The sequence below is a fragment of the Prosopis cineraria genome, unplaced genomic scaffold (assembly GCF_029017545.1).
Source record: "Prosopis cineraria cultivar Desert tree isolate PC_DT_omini unplaced genomic scaffold, ASM2901754v1 PC13, whole genome shotgun sequence".
NCBI classification, from domain to species: Eukaryota; Viridiplantae; Streptophyta; class Magnoliopsida; order Fabales; family Fabaceae; genus Prosopis; species Prosopis cineraria.
In genome coordinates, this window is record NW_026555344.1 from 32,610,083 (window position 1) to 32,630,436 (window position 20,354).

The 20,354-nt window shown below is 31.1% G+C and overlaps 1 long non-coding RNA gene across 1 annotated transcript; it reads left to right on the top strand.

Annotated features, from left to right (window-relative positions):
• Positions 1 to 18,175: 18,175 nt before the first annotated feature.
• On the top strand, positions 18,176 to 19,447 carry LOC129290227 (uncharacterized). Its single transcript, XR_008588292.1, has 2 exons — positions 18,176 to 18,376; positions 18,779 to 19,447. It is a non-coding gene; the product is annotated as an uncharacterized LOC129290227 (long non-coding RNA).
• Positions 19,448 to 20,354: the final 907 nt, after the last annotated feature.

Sequence of the window (20,354 nt, forward strand, 5' to 3'; positions counted from 1 at the left end):
ATTCAGACTATATGTTCTGTCATCGCCCTATTTCAAAAGTAGGTTTAAACCTAGCTCCTACTTGATGCTCTCAAGCCTTTATTTCTTTTCATAGAAGCAAAAGTTTAGTAGATTTGAGGAATAGAATTATATTTGTTTTGTGCCTTTTTTATTTGAAATTGTAATGACCTTAAATTATAAATAAAAAAATTTTCCCAATTTATATTTTATTTAAATTATTTTTATGGCAAATGGAGAGTGGTGACTTAATAGAACTTATGCTAATAGCTTACTTGAAGGTTCAGAGTTTGAATTCTTTTAAGCAATTGGTCAATATTATTTAATTTAAAAATTATGAAAAAATTATCAAAGTGCCCACATCTTTTATGTTATTAGAGGAAACTGTTGTGCCCTCTTTTGTAATTGTTGCAATTTCCTAATGTTCAGATTTTTATTCTCCTCTCTCAGTTAGATGCACGCATGATGAGAACAAATTTCTGGATCCATCGACTCAAGCTGTTCGCTGATGCCGTCTCCCTCTGTTCTCGCTGTTGTGCCTCGGTCAAATCTTCCCCTTTAATCTGAAATTTTTTCCTCTTCCTTTCTTTTTCCTGATCACATTTTATTGAATCAGAGAAGAGAAGTCTGGAACTCTCTACCTATTTTCTCTGTTTTCTTCTTCTTCCTCTACCATCTCTATCTGCCATCGCCGTGTGTGTGTATGTGTGAGAGAGAGTGTTTTGGCCACTGCTACAAGGGCTTCCAATTACAATTTTTCCTCCTCCTCTACAACTTGTCACTGTCATTTGCTGCCCAAGGGGTTCTGTGGAGCTCACAACTTCTTTTATTCTTGCTGCCATCACCGGTGCTGTGATTGACGCCATGAAGCTTCTGTACGTGTTGCCCTTCAATTCTCTTTCTTCTTCAACTGTGAACGACGATGTCAATTATAATAAATCAAGAATTTTAAGTGAAATTAAAATATGTAATAATGTGCTTTCATTGTAATTATATTAATTTTGAAAATATATTTGGAAAAAAGAAGAGTTGGTCTAGTGGCTATTATATAGCTACTTATTTAAGAGGTCTTAAGTTTTAACTTTTAAGAATAAAATTTTCATTTTGCTTCACCCTTCATCAAATTACCCATTTGCCCTTGAAAAAAAAAATTAATAGACGAGAAGAGAGAGAAGTAGACCCAGTATATAGTCGGTCTTCCCATTCTTCTCTCTCTCAATTTCTTTCGAAAATTCTAGACCCAAAACAGTGGGAGATTTGCCCGTCCTCTCCAACCTCCTTATGCCACTGTTCAAACCAACGGTGAAGCGAGCTAGTGCAGTGGTCGAGGTCGCAAGTCCTGGGTCCTTACTTCACCATCGATTTTGCATCCTCCTTGCTGCCATCTGTTTTCACCTTCATCTTCCTTTGTTCTGCACGCCTCTGGTCGAAATTCATCGTCTTCTTCTTCCTTGTTTGAGAAGCAGCGTCTCCTTCTTCTAACTTCCACCATTGTTGTTTAGAGGTGTGGATTTTTTACTCTTCCTCCCTACTTGGTTCTGCGCACTTGTGTGTATTAGTTGTGCTTGGTGCCTCAGTGCTGAACTTGTGCGTGTGAGTCTGTGGTAATGTTGAAGTTGAAATTCTTCTCTTGAATTTCACTGCTGTTCGTGGCTGTTGAGGAAATGAAAAAATTTAAAAATTATGGAATTAAGCTGAAATTAGGTGCTGAAAGTATAATATGGATTAGAAATTGTGAATTAAAATAATTTTGTTTGGAATGGATGAAGCTGTGAAATTGATCTCCTTATGATACCATGCATGTTGGAGTTTGAGGAAAAAAAAATGAGTTTAGCTGAAACTCCTAGTATGAAGAATAAGAGAATGAGGATGTGGGTTTGAATTCTAATTGAGTTTATATTGCTATTATGAAATTTTTAGAAGTAAAATTGAAGAGAAAGAAGTTGGCGTTTGTTTAAAGAATAATCCCCATGAGGTGTTTGATAAAATGCCTATTAGGAGAGTTTTGTTTGAATTTGAATTTACTAAAATTTCGTTAAACCCTTAGAAGACATAATTAGTTTGACTACTATAATTTTGTCAAATAAACTTGTCATTAGCTGTTGAAATTTGATTATGAAAATATTGTGTAGCTAGTTGAGTTCTTTGTAATTATTAAGTTGAAAAATTGTTGGGTAATAAATTTGAACGTTAAAAGTTTTATCATGAAATCGAAAATAATGTGCATTTGGTATTTTGACAAAAAGTTTAATAGGAAACCGTATTTTAATGAAGTATTGAGCTATGATTTTGATAGATTTTTATGTGAAAAGTCCTAATTCTAAAAGTTTCAAACCCATTATAATTTAATGTTAATCGCAATAATTTTTGAAGGGAACTATTGGATTGATTAAACAAAATTTAAAAAAAAATTATCAAAATGTTATTATTTTTAGGGTGTTTGGAAGAGAAGTTCAACTCTGGTGGTAAATGGGTGAACTATAAATTTTGGAAAACATATCAAGCAAGTGAATAGAACCCATTTTAATTTATCAATAAAAGTCTTTCATTGAAATTGTTACATTTTTATGCATATTATTTTTATTAACAACTATGATATATATTAGTTACCTTGTTAATTAAATTATCTTATTTTTTATTATAAAATAATGTTAAAGGATATTTAGATTATAATTTGTGTTAGTATTTTCTTAAGAGATGTACTTTTATAGTTGATGAAGGCATTCTTATTTATTTAATTTTGGAAAATTTTTTGCCACTCAACAAATGTAAGAATGGACATTATTTATGAAATTTTATTTTTACAAGTATTGAATTGAAGCTTAAGATGATTCATTCGAGTTTAGTATTGAGAATGAAAATTATATTTCAAAAATGATTATTTCTATCGCATGTTCAAAAGTGATTTTGAGAGGACTTTAACTAAAACATTGTTGCTAATGATAGTTTCGTTAGTCCTTGGCGCGCCTTGATTAATGACTAGTTAGTTTGATTTTTGTAAGCTCTGTTCTTACATTTGTTATTTGTGAGTCTTGTACTCACGTTTGTTTCGTGGCTTATGCCGCATTTGGTTAGCATTATCCTCATGGACTATGTATCCATGTTTGTTTCGTAGCACAGGCTATGTTTGGTTACTTATCCTGATGGACTGTGTATTCATGTTTGTCTTCGTAGCATAAGTCGCGTTTGGTTATTTATCCTTGTAGACTATGTATCTACATTTGTTATTTGTTCTATTAAGTCCTCAAAATTCTAAATTGTTAATTAACTTGGGTATTTGAATTTTTAATGCTTTCAGTTAATAAGTGTATTACTTTGATTTGCATATGGATAATTTGTTTTCTTCAAGCATGATAGAATAAAGCAATTTCAGTCCACTCTCATTTTATGGTTATGATTAAGATTTATAGATTTATTACGTTTATTATATTGAATTATCATCTTTTCAACTATTTTACATAGTTGCTTGAGTTTATTATTTTTCACTTTTCTAAATTCTATTTTTGGAGATGCTATTTACTGAAAAAATATTTGGGTCTCAGATTCATTAGCTAATATTGGACCTCTTGCCGATCATTGAGAGGCTTACAACTGTGCTAGGTGAATATTCATCCTTGGAAACGCCTTTTCCTTTTATGTAAATATTCAATTATATATTTTATTTTAAGATTTACATTTAGGTGCTCCACGTTAACCGTAGCTAGGATCCTAATTTCATTTTATTATGTTCACTGTCTGTGGCTGGGGAGCGTAGATCCAAACTGCTGAATGCATATTGTAATATTTTTTTGTTGCAGAGATTTTGGGAGTTTTTATTTATGGGGGAGATTCTGCCAAAATTTCTAGAAAAATATTAAAACTTTTCTTTTAACGTAAATATTATTATGTATAATTTCAATATAAATTCAATTATGTTTAAAAATGAATTTTGTATATTTAAGGCTTAGGGGATGTGATATAGTTCACATCCTGTGCTGGTCACCCTCTATTTTCAAAACATGACATCAATCGTGGTTTTTGCTGGCCATATGGAGGTGAGTGCTCAGATCTTCTTCCTCCTTGCCCTTTGTCCTTGTTAGTCTGTGGCTTGTGACTGTGGAGTTGCCAAAAATCTTCCTCCTCCGACTATGTTGTAGCTTGTTTGCATCGGGTCCCTTCTCCCCTGTATAACTCATGACTTTCTTCCCTTTCTTTCTTTATTATTGATGTTTTGTGATGGCTAGAGATTTTGATTTCTTTCTCATTGTAGCTGTGTGTGATTGGGGTAGTAGAAGGGTGTCATGAACTCAAATTATAAAAAAAAGAAACACACAATTGATCTTTGTTTAATGTAAATTACAACTAGAATGCATGGAAAATAGAAACTATGGAATAATAGAAACAAGAAATATAGGAGGGGTAGCCACAAAACTACTAAAGGAATATAAGAAGTTATAGAAGAGAGAAGAAATTCCATGGTCACAGAGACTATGGTCAAAAAGGAAGAAGACGCCAGAGAAAGAGAGAGAGAGAGAGAGTCACCAAATTCATCTACACCTTTTCTCTTTGCACCCCATTAGCTTATGCAGCCATCTTCAAAACCCTTAACCATCTTCTAGGCCCATCTCACACCTCCAACCCAAACCTTCTTTTGGCCTATCCCAATATCATTACAAAGGGAGTCTGATCATATTCAAGATTTAAGCTTAAGAATATGATTTTTGGTAGCTAATTTCTCTTATTTACATTGGTTCCACCAAAAGAATAAATCAATTTAACTATCTTTAGGCTTAATTGGAAAGTGTTGAACCTAAAATTGGTATTGGAAATTACTGGAGGGAGAATTGAAGAAGGAAAAAAAACTTGGATTATTAGTCTAAGGTTTAATGCTTACGAGGTATTCGATAAAATGCATATTAGGAGGAGTTTTGTTTAGTTATAATCTTCTGAAAATTTCATTAACTTTTATGAAGTCATACTTGGCTTGGGTGCTAATTATTCATAGATTTAACTTGAATTTTTTGAAGAATGCTAATTATGAAACTATTGTGAGTTTAACTTGTATATTGCAAGCAAATTTGACGATTATGAAGGTTATGTGTAGCCAGTACAATATTTGATGCAATATTTGAAAAATATTGGAGTTAAGATTTATCTATTCAACTTCCTAAATTAATTTGGACTAGTTATAAAGTGTGAGATGTGTATATACAACATTGAAGGGATTGATTGATTACAAGTATAAAATGGATTGGTTTAAGAACTTAGTGACTATGATGTTATGGGAGGAGGGTTTATTAAATTTGAGTGAAGGCCACTAAATTTTCTTGTTATTGAATAGGCTATTTGGAGAAAGGAAATCTTGACTGAAGTAGTAAAGAATATTTGTTTGAAGCTATAAAGAGTGAATCTTAGTGCCTGGGAATATTATAGGTAAGTGAACAACATCCCAATTAATTTATATGCTAGCAAGTTTTATTGTATCAAAATATGGTTTTCAATGATTTACAGTTATTAATATATTTTACTTGCATTAGCTATTTTTATTAATTAAATTGTTGTATTTCTTGAAATCATGACATATACTTAATAGATTGATGAAAGTGCTTTTATAAATTTTAGTACTCCTTTATTCGATAAAGACATCCATGGAAATTGGCCTGCCAAGAAGCCTATCAAACATTAGTTGTAAATTTTTAAATTTAAAAGATTGATGTTTTAAATGATTCATGCGAGTTTGATTTAGAAAATAAATTTATATATTGAAAGTGATTATTTTCTCAGATGTTTGAAAATTAATTTTAAAGGGACTATATACAAAACACTGGTTGCTAACGACAGTCTCGTTAGCCTTGGCACGTGTTAGTTAATAACTAGCTAGTTTGATTTTTGTGAGCTCTATTCTCATGTTTGTTATTCGTGGGTCTCATACATACGTTTGTTTTGTGGCTTCAACCACATCTAGTTAGTTACCCTTGTAGACTGTGTCCACACTATCTTCGAGCTGCATTTGGTTAGTATTACTCTCATAGACTATGTGTCCACGTTTGTTTTCGTGGCGCAGGTCGTGTCTAGTTATTTACTCTCGTGGACTGTGTGTCCATGTTTGTTAATTATTCTGATAAGTCTTTAGAAATATGATTTTTAATTATTTGGTGATTTCATACTCTACTAGTTTAAATTAGTAAATGTTTCTATATTTAATTATTTAATTATTTTATTTATTTGTCTTCTTGAGATCAAGTGGTAAGGATAATTGATATTATAAATTTAACGGTTTAAGATTTTACTTAAGGCTATATAGATACTCTTATGTTCAAAGTTTATAAAATATTTTATATGAAATTGTTGTCACTTTAATTTATATAATTATTGTCATTCATTCATTTTATTTTATTTTTAAATTTTATTAATATTGGGACATTATTCACTAGAAAGCATTTATTTGTTCTTAGATAGTATAATAGATGCTATACCTTTTGCTAATGTTTGGGGGCTCATTGCTGGATTGATTAGAAGATCCTTTGAGAATACATTCCTTTTGGTGTAAATGCTTAATTATGTATTATATTTCAAATTTTGGATTAGTTGCTCCATGTTAATTGTAGGTAAGATTATTATCTATAATCTATCTGTCTGTTTGTTGTGGAGGAGTAGAGTTCCATATTTATTATTTGGGTTATGTATGGTTGTTGTAGAGACTTTGGGAGGTCCTAATTATAGGAAAGGTTCTACTGAAATTTTTATAGAAAATTTAGGAAATATTTGGTTAAAATGAAAACTTACAATGATTTTCAAATCATATTTCATATAAATTTAGATATTGGTTTAGAGATTTCTTAATTAAGGCTTAAGGGATGCATGTATATGCATACGTCTCATGCTTGTCACGTTTAATTTTTGGGATATGAGAGAAATGAAGTGTCAACTTGTAATTAATTCTGCAGAATCATGACATCTAGCTAATAAATGTACAACTATTCTTGTTTGAACCGAAAGGACATCTTGCTGAAATTTCTGTAATCAAACGGTTATTTAAGTGTCAAAATGAGCTGAAACACCCACCGCACGTATTACTGACATTTTAATTCTGGACCGAACAGAAAATAATGGTTCAGTCTATATGCATTTAGTAACCCAAAGAGTTCAAATTAGCTATGGAGACAAAAGATTGGAATATGGAAGAGTAAAATTTCTACTCTCAAATTATAAGATATTAATAATTACCCTCATATAAGCCAATAAAAATGGTTAAAATTAGGTAAATGAATTAAAGTTGTGAGAATAAAATATACTCCTTCCGTTTAATATAATGAAGCATTTTTTTAAAGTATTATATTAAAAAATATGAAGTATTTTGAGTCTTTCAATATGCAAAAATGTGTAGCTGTGAGTTGAGATGCATGCTTTCACCTCATGCATGACTCATTTGGCGTACATACTTTGAGTTGGGCTTTTGAATTCGATAGTGATGTTAGTCAATCTATTATAGAGCATAGAGCATTTGAAGTTCGGCGTAGAGTTTCCCTCAGGCTTTGTGTGGTTTGGTGAGAAATGTTCTCTCGCAAAGATCTGATAATATATATATATATATATATATTAACAATATGCATATATTTGATATTAATTTTTTTGATAAAATATTTGTTATTAATTTTTATGCATATATCAACAATATGTTTAGATAAAATTGAATTTTCATAAATTATATATAATTTGAATTAAGATATATAATTAAGTATATGAGAAAGAAATGAAAAATAAAAACTAACATATAAGGATACAATAGTAAATTAGTTATTATTTCCCTCCCCACTCTTCCCTTCCATTCCCTCCCATAGCATCTGATTGCAGCATCTATATGCCGCAAAGACTTCCAAAAGTGAAAGGAAGATGCCTACACTCCTTCCTTGGTTTCCATTGGCCCATTTTACCATGGAGACCAAAGATTGGAATCAATGGAAGACATCGAATTGTGGTTCCTTAGAAAATTCTTGAAGAGGGTATCCCAAGAAATCTTAGGATTATGTTGATAATGTAGGACAGAGGGAAGATGAGATTCCACGTTGTTTATTCAGAGACCATACCAATGGAAACCAATGAATTTGGAAGCATGATTATAAGATGCTTGCACTGGTACAAAAATAACTTTCTAAATCAGTTAAAAAAAAGCTTTTTAAATTGATTTTGAAACTGGTTTAGATATAGATGGTTTAGAAAATCCAAAATTTTCTAGACCAATTATACAACCGGTCTTGAAAGTGGAACTTTTTTAAAAAAAAAATAGGGGGCCTCCAATCTGAAAAAATGCACCTACTTTTTAAAGAAAAAAACACTTTCTAAAATCATTTTCAACCCAAAAAATTATATCCAAAAAACGTATTTATATTTAAACAACAACATAACCATAACTGAAATTTTTATCACTTTGAACAAGTCAAATTTCAGAACTCTTATCTATAAATTTTAAGCTTCCCCATGTGAGAACTCGGAGATTTACACTGTAATCCCATTAAACCATCCATTCTCATGTACTAACATTATTAGCCTCAACAACAAACAAAATGAGGATGTCAAATTGCATACCACTAATGGCTAACAAATTAAAGGCTCTGAACCCAGAGCTACCATTTTAAAATTGATTTTATCCAAGCATATACTTTAGTTGGAAGAGGAAGTGTAGATTCAGCTCCTGCATTTAAGGTCTTGTTCATTATAGGAAACAAAAGCAGTATAGTTCGCACCGATCAAGGATCAACAAACTCGTATGACTAGTAAGCAAACACTTTTCAACAAAAAAAAAAATCATCAATAAAAATACTATTTATCCAGCTAACCAAGCCATAAAGCGCTGAGAGAAAAAGTAATTCTAATCCACTAGGGGAAGAAAACGATGGAGTGAGAATATATGTACCATCAGCTGTGGGGTCATTCTTGTTGAGATCACAATAAAGAATAATTGAACACATTCTTTGATGATAATTACTCAAAATTATCATAACATGATTTTTCACTTGAAGGATTCACAGTCACAATATACCTCCCTAACTAAATTAACTTAACAATGTGATCACTTTATATACACTTTAGGGTCGCCAAACAAACCAAGTGATTAACTCTAATCACCTATCAACACCTTAATATTGTGACAATTCTTCATGTCATCTTGGGACATATCAGGGGTTCTATCTCTTTTCTGACTAAACGCTGCTTTCTCTTTATCTTTACCTGCAAAATGCAAAGATGAAACCACAAAAGAATAATTAATCTAACACTGCTTTGTATGTGTGTGTGTATATATATAGAAAATCTTCACTCCGAATGCAAGATCCACTACTACAGAATTCTGGATATAAGATGGTAAGAAAAATGACACTTAAAAAAAAATAGTCATATAATGGTGAGACAATAAATGGCAAGTGTTTTAAATCACCATCATTTATATATTTTACAATATATGATGGGTATTTATAAAATCATCATATAACACTTTAGAATCTAAGATTTTTAAAAAATAAAAATTAATAATAGAATATATCATAGTTAAATACCTTAATTGTCATATATTTAAACACCAAAATATGTCGGTTAAAGATCTTAACTGTCATATTTCTAATTAAGAAAATATAAAATCAAATTTTGCATCAGACGCGGTTGTTTAGGTGTTTTTTTCTTCTTTTCTCAGAAATCCCAAACACCCATTGTCGTCTTCGGCCTTCATCATTATCGAAGAGCCCCAACTTCCCTCCCAACATCATCGCTGCCACCGTTGCCATTGTGTATAGATTTGTCATAGCATCTCCACTTACGAGGACCGAAGATCTCCATCAAGCTTCTCACTGCAGTCATGGGTTCGGCAAATCTAATAAAAGTTCTTTACTACTGAGCTTCTTCAAGGGTTTTTGTTCTGTTTTCCTTCTAGATCTAGCTACACTAACTTTCTCGCTCTTGTTTTTGTGATCTCACTGCGAGTTTTAGATCAGTTGCTACAGCTCATTTATTTTGAGTTCTATTAGGTGACTAATGTTTATGTGTAGATCAAGGTCAGGGCCATTTCGACATGAGGGGAAGACTTATTGATCCATACAAGCGAGTGACATCCAAGGATCACATAATTTCATTTGACAAAGAAGAAAACCCAAGTACCTTTCAAATGATACTATGTTTCTAAAGCATGTGTTGATCGTTCGTGTTTCTCTAAAGGTTAATAAATTAGTTGTATCTGTTTTGGGAAAAATTCAAATTGGGCAATTTTGACTTTTTCTCATTACATCTCACGGTTTTAAATCCTTGCTCTTTGCATAAACCTTACCACCCTTGATTTTATAATATTGAGATTATTTATCAATGATAAACACGGTTGGAAAACCAGAATGAATATATATAGCAGCTTAAATGAACCTTTGGGGTTAGATTAGAACATGGATAAATAAAAAGGTTGCTTCAAAATAGATTACAACAGGAAAATCAATGAAACATCATTAAATCTTCTGATATAGTTTCCTGAAAATTCGTGCTAACATATATATTAGTTTTGTACATACATATGCTGATGAAAATTAATTTCAAAGTACGCTCAAGTTTGATGTACACTAACAATTCATCATGTTTATGAACTTGTCATTTTTAATTTGAAGTCGATATAAACAACATGCACCCATACACACAAGATTAGAAAACAAGATTAGCCTTCTATGTTAAAGGAAGTCTGTATATAGTGAAAATTATGAAAATCTGCATTTTTTGTTTTTCGCTATCTTGTTCATGAATACCAATTAGAAATTTGTTCTCATGATGCTGTTGCTAATGGAACAATTTCACTCTTCATGGCTTCAGTATGTTTACTAAATGGAAAACTTTCTCAGAAGTGGTCGTTTTTGCTTATTCTAATGCAGAAAAGTCAATGAAACCTTAGAGAGCAATTCTATAGACCTTGGATTTAGAGGGAATACCATGGCTGAAGGTACCTTTGCTGAAGGTACCTTTGCTGAAGTGTAAGTTGCAAGGAAAGAAGTGTGAGGTCATTATCTATTTGAGCGTGTTTGCATATTGATTCAAAGATGCTTCTAACTTGTTATCTATCTACTGACACGCATATTTTTATATTGACTTGTATTACTAATTCTCTCTTTGGCGAGAGAATTGTGGTCTCCTTATATATCATCATACTATCTATCCCTTACGTCAATACCAAAGCTTAATTGGTGTTGTGGCTGTGAATGCAGTACATGGGTATTAATGAAAATATTTATTGTTTAAATTTTTCTATACAAGTAACGTAGATCTTGTTAATTATAATTTTCCTTTTTAACTTGTACTAACATCAATTATGATATACATGTAATTCATATATAATAGTATATTTATGTATATTGTTGTAAGGGCCACATAAAAGCAACCCCTATATAAAAAGGCTACCCAAAAGCAAATATGATGGTTATTAGATATAACCTTCATATTTGGTCTCCCAATATACTATGGTTATTGATAATACCTGTCATATATTGGGGTCCAATATATGATGGTTATTATCAACAACTGTCATATGTTGTCATGTTAAGCTCAAAATGGCAAAAACAGGGGCATGTTTATATGATGGAAGTAATAATTGTGATATATTGTGTACTATATATGACAATTAAATAATCTTCATTTAAAGAGGATGGAAATAAATGACAGGCTTATATATGACGATTCATACCCGTCGTATATAAGTAAAAATAATTATCATTTATTGTTTTTTGGTTGTTGTAGTGATCGACTTAAAAGTTAAAAGATGATGAAAAGAATACCTCATTATCCAAATTCGTTAGCAGCGGAACATGGTTCTTTAATTTCAATAAAAAAATTAAATAAGCATTGATAGAATAAATATATAGGATAAAAGATGCAGTGTTGGACATTTGTAACTCTTAGAATAATTCTGATCTATTGATGCTGTATCATTTTTCTCTCCATCTCCAACACCTTAGTCTAGTTTTTCATATCAAATTGATTCAAATATAGTAAGCTACCAATAGGAGTTGGGTTTAGCAGAATTAGACTAATCCTTCATAATATGGCAAACTAATATTTAAATTCCTGTTAAAAGAGGTGTCTATATTTAGTACTCGATCACACCTCGAATAAGATTGCCTCTAATTAGAGGATACTCATGAGCAATAAAAAAAAAGGAATGCATGTTGTAATTAATAATCACATTATTATATTATTATTGGGGAAAATATCATCTAAGGACTCCTAGAGAGTTTTTATAACAAAGGACCTTAAAAATTTGAAATTTCACCACATTCATAGCTATCTATCTAAAAATCTAAAAATAATTAAGATTTTGTGAGAAAAAAAATCTAATTACCTGATTTTATAAAAATCTAAAATTAATTAAGATTTTGTGAGAAAAAAAAATCTAATTACCTGATTTTATGGATACATCAACTCGTTTGAAAATAAACTAGTTGCAGAAGTTGATAGCTTATGTTTAATTGTATAAGTATTGGTCTTACATAAATAAGCATCTATTCAAGTTTTGATAACTAACTATAAATATTTTAAAAACCGTTTTGGAATTAACAAATGACTATAATTGAAAGCACATATTTAATTGTACAAGTATTGGTCTTGCATAAACAAGTATCCATTCAAGTTTTAACAACTAACCATATGTAATTAGCAATAACCCATTAAATTATTAAAATTTAGGGATAATTACATCTTTCTTCATAAAATCTTATTTCATATATATACCAAGGGAGTGTAATGAAATTTTTTATTTTTACGATTCTTTTTTGATTTAAAAACCCTCCAGGGTTCTTAGATGATATTTTCCCATATTATAACCTATAATAATAATTTTAGAACACTTTCTCCACTTTATTATTAGCTTATTAGATATGAATAAGTTTGTATAAAACTAGACTATGGTGTTGGAGATGGAGAGAAAAAGGATACAGTGATGTATGTGCTTGAGCACATATATACACTAAAAAAGAATGTAAATGGAGTGTCCAACCGCACAGGTTTCACATATACAATAGTTAAATATTGGATGACTAAAGTAAAGACAACGGATTGATAAATGAATGTCTCTTTTTAGTACCATCTAGTGAAAGAGATCACCAAGTGTCACAACCCAAAAATTTGACGTGATCGGCACGGGATATATGCATAAACATACATCCCTTAAGCCTTAGTAAAGGAAACTTTAATATAATATTTTTAACTCATTTAAGGTAGGATGAAAAATTATTGTAACATTTTCATATAAACAAAAGGTTCCTAAGCGTTTTATAAAAATTTTGGTAGCATTTCCCCTATAAATAAGACCTTCCATAAATTCTATAATACAATTTTTGACAAAATACCACATCAAATAAGAACTTTGCTCCTTCCAGCCAACAGACAAAGTATATAACGACAATAGAATTCTAACTATAGCATATATGGAGCACCTAATTATATTTTCAAAATAAAATACATAAATTCTATAATTACATCAAAAGGAAATAATTTCAATTAAATCTCCAACTGGCTCAACTATAAAACCCTTAGAAGTCAACAAGAGATTCACCATCATCTAACGAATCTGAGACCAAAAATAACTTTTCAGTGAATAATGTCCCAATTTAGATTTAAAGAAAGGAAAAGGGAGATAATATTTATAAAACAATTATGAATTTCACAATAATAACTATTATTATAATAAAATAAAACACATTGCATATTTCAATAATCTTATAAAAATATGTAAACCAAATAGATACAAGGTTGGTTAAGGGATTGGAAACATCAAGTTCAACTTCCAAATTATGACCTTTGCCTTAAACAACTGAATTATATAATTCATCTTACAAAGAGAAATTCATGCATAGTCAAACAAACAGCTTGTTTAGAAAAACTAATTTAAAAGATGATGTGTTTCAAAATTTCATAATTTGCGGGACTCAATCAAAATGGTTAACAAACGTGGACACAAAGTCCACAAGGATAAATAATCATTAAGCATGGATACATAGTTCATGAGGGTAAATTATCAATCAAACATGGACACACAATCCACGAGAGAAAGTAACCAACAAGCATGGCTTAAAGCCATGAAATGATCAAGCGTGGCTAGAAGCCATGAAACAAGCACGGGCATGAAACCTACTAATAACGAGCACAAGCATAAGACCCACGAAACAAGTGTGAGTATGATACTCACGAATATTAAGCTAGCTAGGATTTAACCATGACATGTCAAGGGCTAATAGGACTATTGTTAGCAACTAGCATTTTGTATTCAATCCCACCGAAATATTTTTCAAACCCATATGAAATCAACTTATTATCGGAACATCATATCATTGTCTTTTTATATTGAGATTCAAAAAAGAATATTGTTGAACATAAAACTTTCTCGACACGAGACCTCCTAAATGATATCTGGAAGGATTTATCTATTCCATGCATGAGTGTTTACAATTAATATATAAAAAAATATCAAATAAAATCTTTATTTTAGATTAATCTTTAAATATCAATAAGAAAGATATATAATTTGAATAACTTGCCATGATGAAATCTATCTTAAATAGTTAAGTTTAAAGGCATCGCAAATACTAAAATATTATTTGTAAAGGTAATTCTTATGATATTCATTTGAAACAAAATTTTAACTTTTTATATAAAATTTGATATAATGAAAATTTTTCATATAAAATGGTCAATATCAAAAGTAGAGTTAAAATATTAACACTACACACACGCGCGCGCGAATATGCTCAATCAACTTTTTTTAATAAAATGAATTTTTTTTATTACCAAGTCATTGGGATGCTATTTACTTACCTATAGTACTCCTCATGTTCAAAATTCACTTCTTATAGCTTCAATTGAGTTTCTCTTCTTCTAAACATCCTATAAAAATAATAAGGTTTAAATAAACTTTCAATAAGTTCAATAAACCCTCTCCTAACATTAATACGACCAACATTTAATCCAAGTAATTCAAAGTTCCCAACATTATCATTTATATCACAAAGTTTCCCCCATAGTTAATTATTAATCAAGAGTGTGTCACCCCCACCAAAAGAAACACTCCATTAGTCCACAATTCTTCTATTACTCACTTTATTGAATACCTTGGGTACTTTCCAAATTTAAGTCATAAGACAATACTATAATTTATAATCATCACCCATAATTAAATTTAGCATATTCTATTCACCCATTGTGCCAAACACCTTAATTGCATTCTCAAAACCAAACAATAAAACAATACCATAGTTTTAAATTATCTAACATAAAACTTCCAAAATTTCAACTAACCACACAATAACTTTAACATCAAGCTCTTTGCAATATTCAAGTTAAAACTCAACTACATAGTTTTTCAATCAATCGTACTTGTCACCATAATTAATAAAATTTCATTAAATACATAATCAAGCAAAATTCTCTCAATGGGTATTTTATTGAACACTATATGGGTATTAATCTTCAAGTTTTAAGTCTAGGAGGCTCTTCTCTGCCAATTTCATCCGAACCATTCTCCATTAATTCTCCAATATCAGTCTTTAAATTAATTGAGCTTCTCAATATCATTCCTTCAACATAAACCAATCTTGAACTCACAAAAAAAGATCAAATCTATCAATTATCATGTTGCTCTTAATACTCAAATTTCAGCTTGAATCAATTCTCCCTAAAATTAATAAAATCTCAAAAAATTTCCAAATCAAGCAAAACTTCTTCTAATAAGCATTTTGTCAAACACCTTTCGCGCACCAATTATTAAACTCAATCCAACTTTTGTCTCCTTGATTCCTTCTCCCAAAAATTTTACAATATTGTAATCAATAAGCCAATCAAATTCAGTTAAATCTCAAACTCACACCATCATCTCTCTCTCTCTCTCTCTCTCTCTCTCTTACAACTACTAATTTCAACTTAAATCAAATTTCCTCTTCCTATACACACATATATGTTACGGACAGCAGCAGTGGGAGAGAAAATATTTCAACTTCAATCATCAAATCACACAGCCACTAGCATAGGTTCAGTAAGAAGGAGAGTTTGAAGTCAGACACCATTACAGCAGCAACTTCTTCGACATATACACACACAGAACAAAAAGAGGCAACTCACCAAAGTAGTTGAGGAACACAAAAACTGAACTTGAAGCTTCCTCACACCTGATTGATGACTCCAAAAATAGGAAGAGGAGGAGGATGCCGCCATGTCTGCGTGTGGACCCACTTTAAGGGTCATAAAGTCATCTCCTCAGAGAATTATCATGTTAGGTGGCACTTTTTTAATGGGGGCATCTCTTCCCAAGTTCCAAATTCCAATATGGCGTGTATAAAGATGGCCTTGCGGAAACCTCTCTCCATACATGCTTTTATCTCAATTCAGAATCTGTATATCTTTAGTATTTGAATTAAAGACATGAATATGAAAAACCAGATATATGTTACATTCAGATAGGTGCAAGGATGGCGAAAGTGCCTTTCATGTCCTCTTATTTTCTTTCTCCTGCTTGGCTGGAACCTTCAATTTAGAAAGTGTACGCCTAACCAGCTAGCTAGCTCTCGTGTGCGTGAGCGTGTCGGTGTTTCCGTGGTTTCTATATTGATTAAAAGTACATTTTCATTCTTTCATTTTTGTTCAAGAGGGCTGACACCCTATGCTAAAAAATAAAATATTTGTTCTCAAACTATTTTTTTATAATAAAAAATCCTCTCCTTTTAGTCATCCGCTAATGGAGGGAGATATTTTTCTCTTCTAAAATGTAGTTTAAAGAAAACATATCTCACTTACTAATACAGGATGCTTAGTGCTCTTTGAAGAAAAGTGAAGAAACAAATGCAATTTAATCCTTTAAAACATGTAAATGACAATGAGATCTTATAAGGTATCTTAATTTTTTTTAAGTTTTTAAGAACCTTTCAAACATTAATAATTTTTTGTGAAATAATTAAAATACTCCTAATTTAAAATGAAAAATAAATATTAGTAATTATTTTAACTTAAACAATGACATTTTGGTTAGTAACGAAGAACAATCAATTACAACTTTTCGTCTAGCATTTACAAAGGAAAAGTTGTAATTGGTTGTTCATCATTATTAAAAAAAAAATTATTGTTTAAGTTAAAATAGTCACCAAATTTTTTTTTTTATATATAGAAACAGAGGGAGTAGAAATATGACCATAAATTCACAAATATACCTTCCAACATCCCATAATGGATAAAACTCAATTGTAACTCAAGGATAAACTTTTGCATATGTGAAGAAGCAGTAAAGAGTTTGCAAAATCACGGCTTTTTGCTCACATGAAAAATAAACATGCCCCAATTCATTCAAAACAAAGTACAACCATAAAACAATCATATTTACGATGTCGCTGGAGGCGAGAGTCAAAATGCAGTCGATCCACGAATCAACTGCAGATTTCCAGCGTTCAGTTTGCTTTAGGTCCATGTCATCGGTGAAGGATTCAGAAAGGAGACGGTGAGTCTTAATCACGGAAACAACATCATACATGTTGCTGACGTGATTGAAAGCCTCCATGGGAAGATTCAAAGTTCGAAGCCTTCTATATTAGTCTGAGTCGAACTCTTGCTCCTGCTTTCACTCTCTATAGTGCAATGCTCGGTCTCATAAAATAGGCTCACTGTAAATACTATATTTTATTCGGATATTTTTTAAATTTAATAAAAATAATAATAAATTTAATCAAAAGATATAAAATACAAAAATAAAATTTAATTCTTTTTAGGATTATATTTTCAAAAAAAAAAATCTTTAATTAATAGGGTTTAATTAGATAATCTTTTGTTGGTTAAGATTTTATTTCATTAAAACAACCAAAAAACACAAAAATACAAAAACAAAATTTAATCCTTTTTAGGATTATATTTTCAAAAAAAATCTTGCTTAAATCTTTGAACAATCTTTTTCAAATTATCCCAACCATTTAAAAATATTGGAAATCAATTTAAGAGTTAACTTTTTAAATCTTATTGTTTTTCATAAAAAAATAAATATATATTTCAAAATCAAATTTTTCTCTCTCTCCCTTAATCTGATTAACACAAAAAAAGAGGAAAAAAAGGCATTAAAAAAAAAAAGAAATAGGGCGAGTGAAACTTTCACCCAGCCCAAAAACTACTTTCGGCTGGACAGAAGGGCAAAGAAACGACAGAGCAGAAGAAAAAGGGAAAGGCAGAGCACGCGCAGAGTTACTCACGAGCAGAGAGAGTATAGCTCTAAACACACACTAAAACACAGAAGAAACATAGAAGAGCAAGACTGGCATATGAAGACAGTAAACTAGAGATCTCTGAAGGGGAAAGAGGAACCCAGAGATGAAGAGCAGAGCAGACTTTCGGCCACACGCATTCAAATCTCTCACACAAGGTAATTTTTTTTCTTTTTTTTCTTTTAGTCTTCAATATAAGGGAGAGATTGAGAGTGATGTGGGAGGTCTGAATGGGGACTGAGGACGAAAAAAAAGAACATGAGAGAACTGAGAGAGATTGAGAGCAATCTGGAGAAAGAGGAGAGACCGAAGATCTAAGAGGGTCTGGGGATTTCTAGGAGAAGAGATCGAGAAGAGATTTCTGGAGATTTTGGTGATCTGTTTTCTAGAAAAGAAATCGAGAAGAGGAAGACAAGCTCATCCTTGCGATTGTCTGAAAAGAAGGCATGAACGAGGGAGAAGGGAGGAAACGCACAAATGATGGAGGCTGATTCAATTCAGCCATTTGCTTGAATCTGGGGCTTACCACTTCATCGCATATCTCCCCTCATCTTCCTCAGGGATTCAGAGTTTTGCTGATCGCACGCACATAGAGGAGGGCCAAGAGGGCTAAAAAAAAGAAAAAGGGATCTGGGACTGAGAGGGTGAGAAGGTTGAATCTGAGATGGAGAAATTTCTGAAAAGGGAGAGGAACCGAGAGCTTAGACCGAAGAGCTAGGAGATTTCTGGAGACTGTTTTAAAAAAACAAAGAGATAGAGATGGAGAGAAGTCGAAGATTGACGCAGACGAGAGCATTCAGAGATTAAGAGGGATCTGAGTATGAAGCACATGGAATAATGGAGAACAACTAAAAGCTAGAGGATGTTGAGCGATTTGGCACTACACAGGTTCTCTAATTTGTTTGCTTTTGGATTTAGAATGTTTTATGTTTGATTTTGATTTCTCATTTCCAAATTTTATGATTAAATATCATAAGCTTTGATCAGAGTAGGGGACCATGAGAAATTTTTGAACATGAGATTGATTTTTGTTTTAGAAAGGATTCAATTAATATGTCCTGTTAGTTCTTTGATAAATCCTCTGAGTGTATATACTTTGTTAGAATGGATGGATAGAGAATTTGGCATGAGGTGCTCTGTTCTGACTTGTGCTTTTAGGACGCTTGTGCTGCGTTGATTATTCATGCATGTTCAAAGGCATTTAAATTTCAGAAGATGAATTTTTTGCATTTTTCCTGTCGTTGTTTTGGCTGAGAAAAACAATATAGTGATGAAGTTGCTTGATTGCATTTGGTCTTAGACTGGTCTCGTTACAAGTTTGATTATTGATGGTTGCTCTCCAGTTGCTGTAGTTAATCATTTTCAGCAAACCTTTAATATGTATTGCATGTAGATGAAAACTCCAAAGGAAAATTTGATTTGCTGTCCAAAATGTTTGACCTGGGTTGGACATTATGCTGTCACATTTTGGCCAAGGACAGTGAAGAAATTGATATGTTTAAAAAAGAGAGGTCACAATAACTTTTTTGTTTGTGGCAATAATTGAAATGAATAAGAGAGGATTTCTTTTTAATTATTTACTTGCAGTGTAAGATTTTAAAAATTTTAATGATCATCTACCATGTAATCAATAAGATTTTGCATATATGAAGATTCAATTTGTATATATTAATATGGGTTTCAAAGGCCTATTATTAAAATTAACTCTCTTTTTAAAATTTAAATCAATAAAATATTTAAGTGTCATGTGAGATTTCAAGAATCTTCATAAATACTTAAATTAATCACATCATCATGTGGGATAATAAGTTTTCACAGATATCGCGATTCTCAATTTCTATAAATAAATAAATAGATTTTGTAAATAAAATAATAAACATTTTTTAAAATTAATTAATTAAATTAATGAATTTAAATAATTAATTGATAAATCTCTTGGTCACATAAGGTTTCTAAATTTCCATAGACCTTTAAAATAATCGTATTACCATGTGAGTTAATAAAGCTCTGTAGATATAACGATTAGGATTTCATATAATACACACACACACACATTACATGCATAATAAATCAATTAAATGAATAAAAATATATTTAAATAAATTAAATTCTTTTATCATGTGAGATTTTGGAATG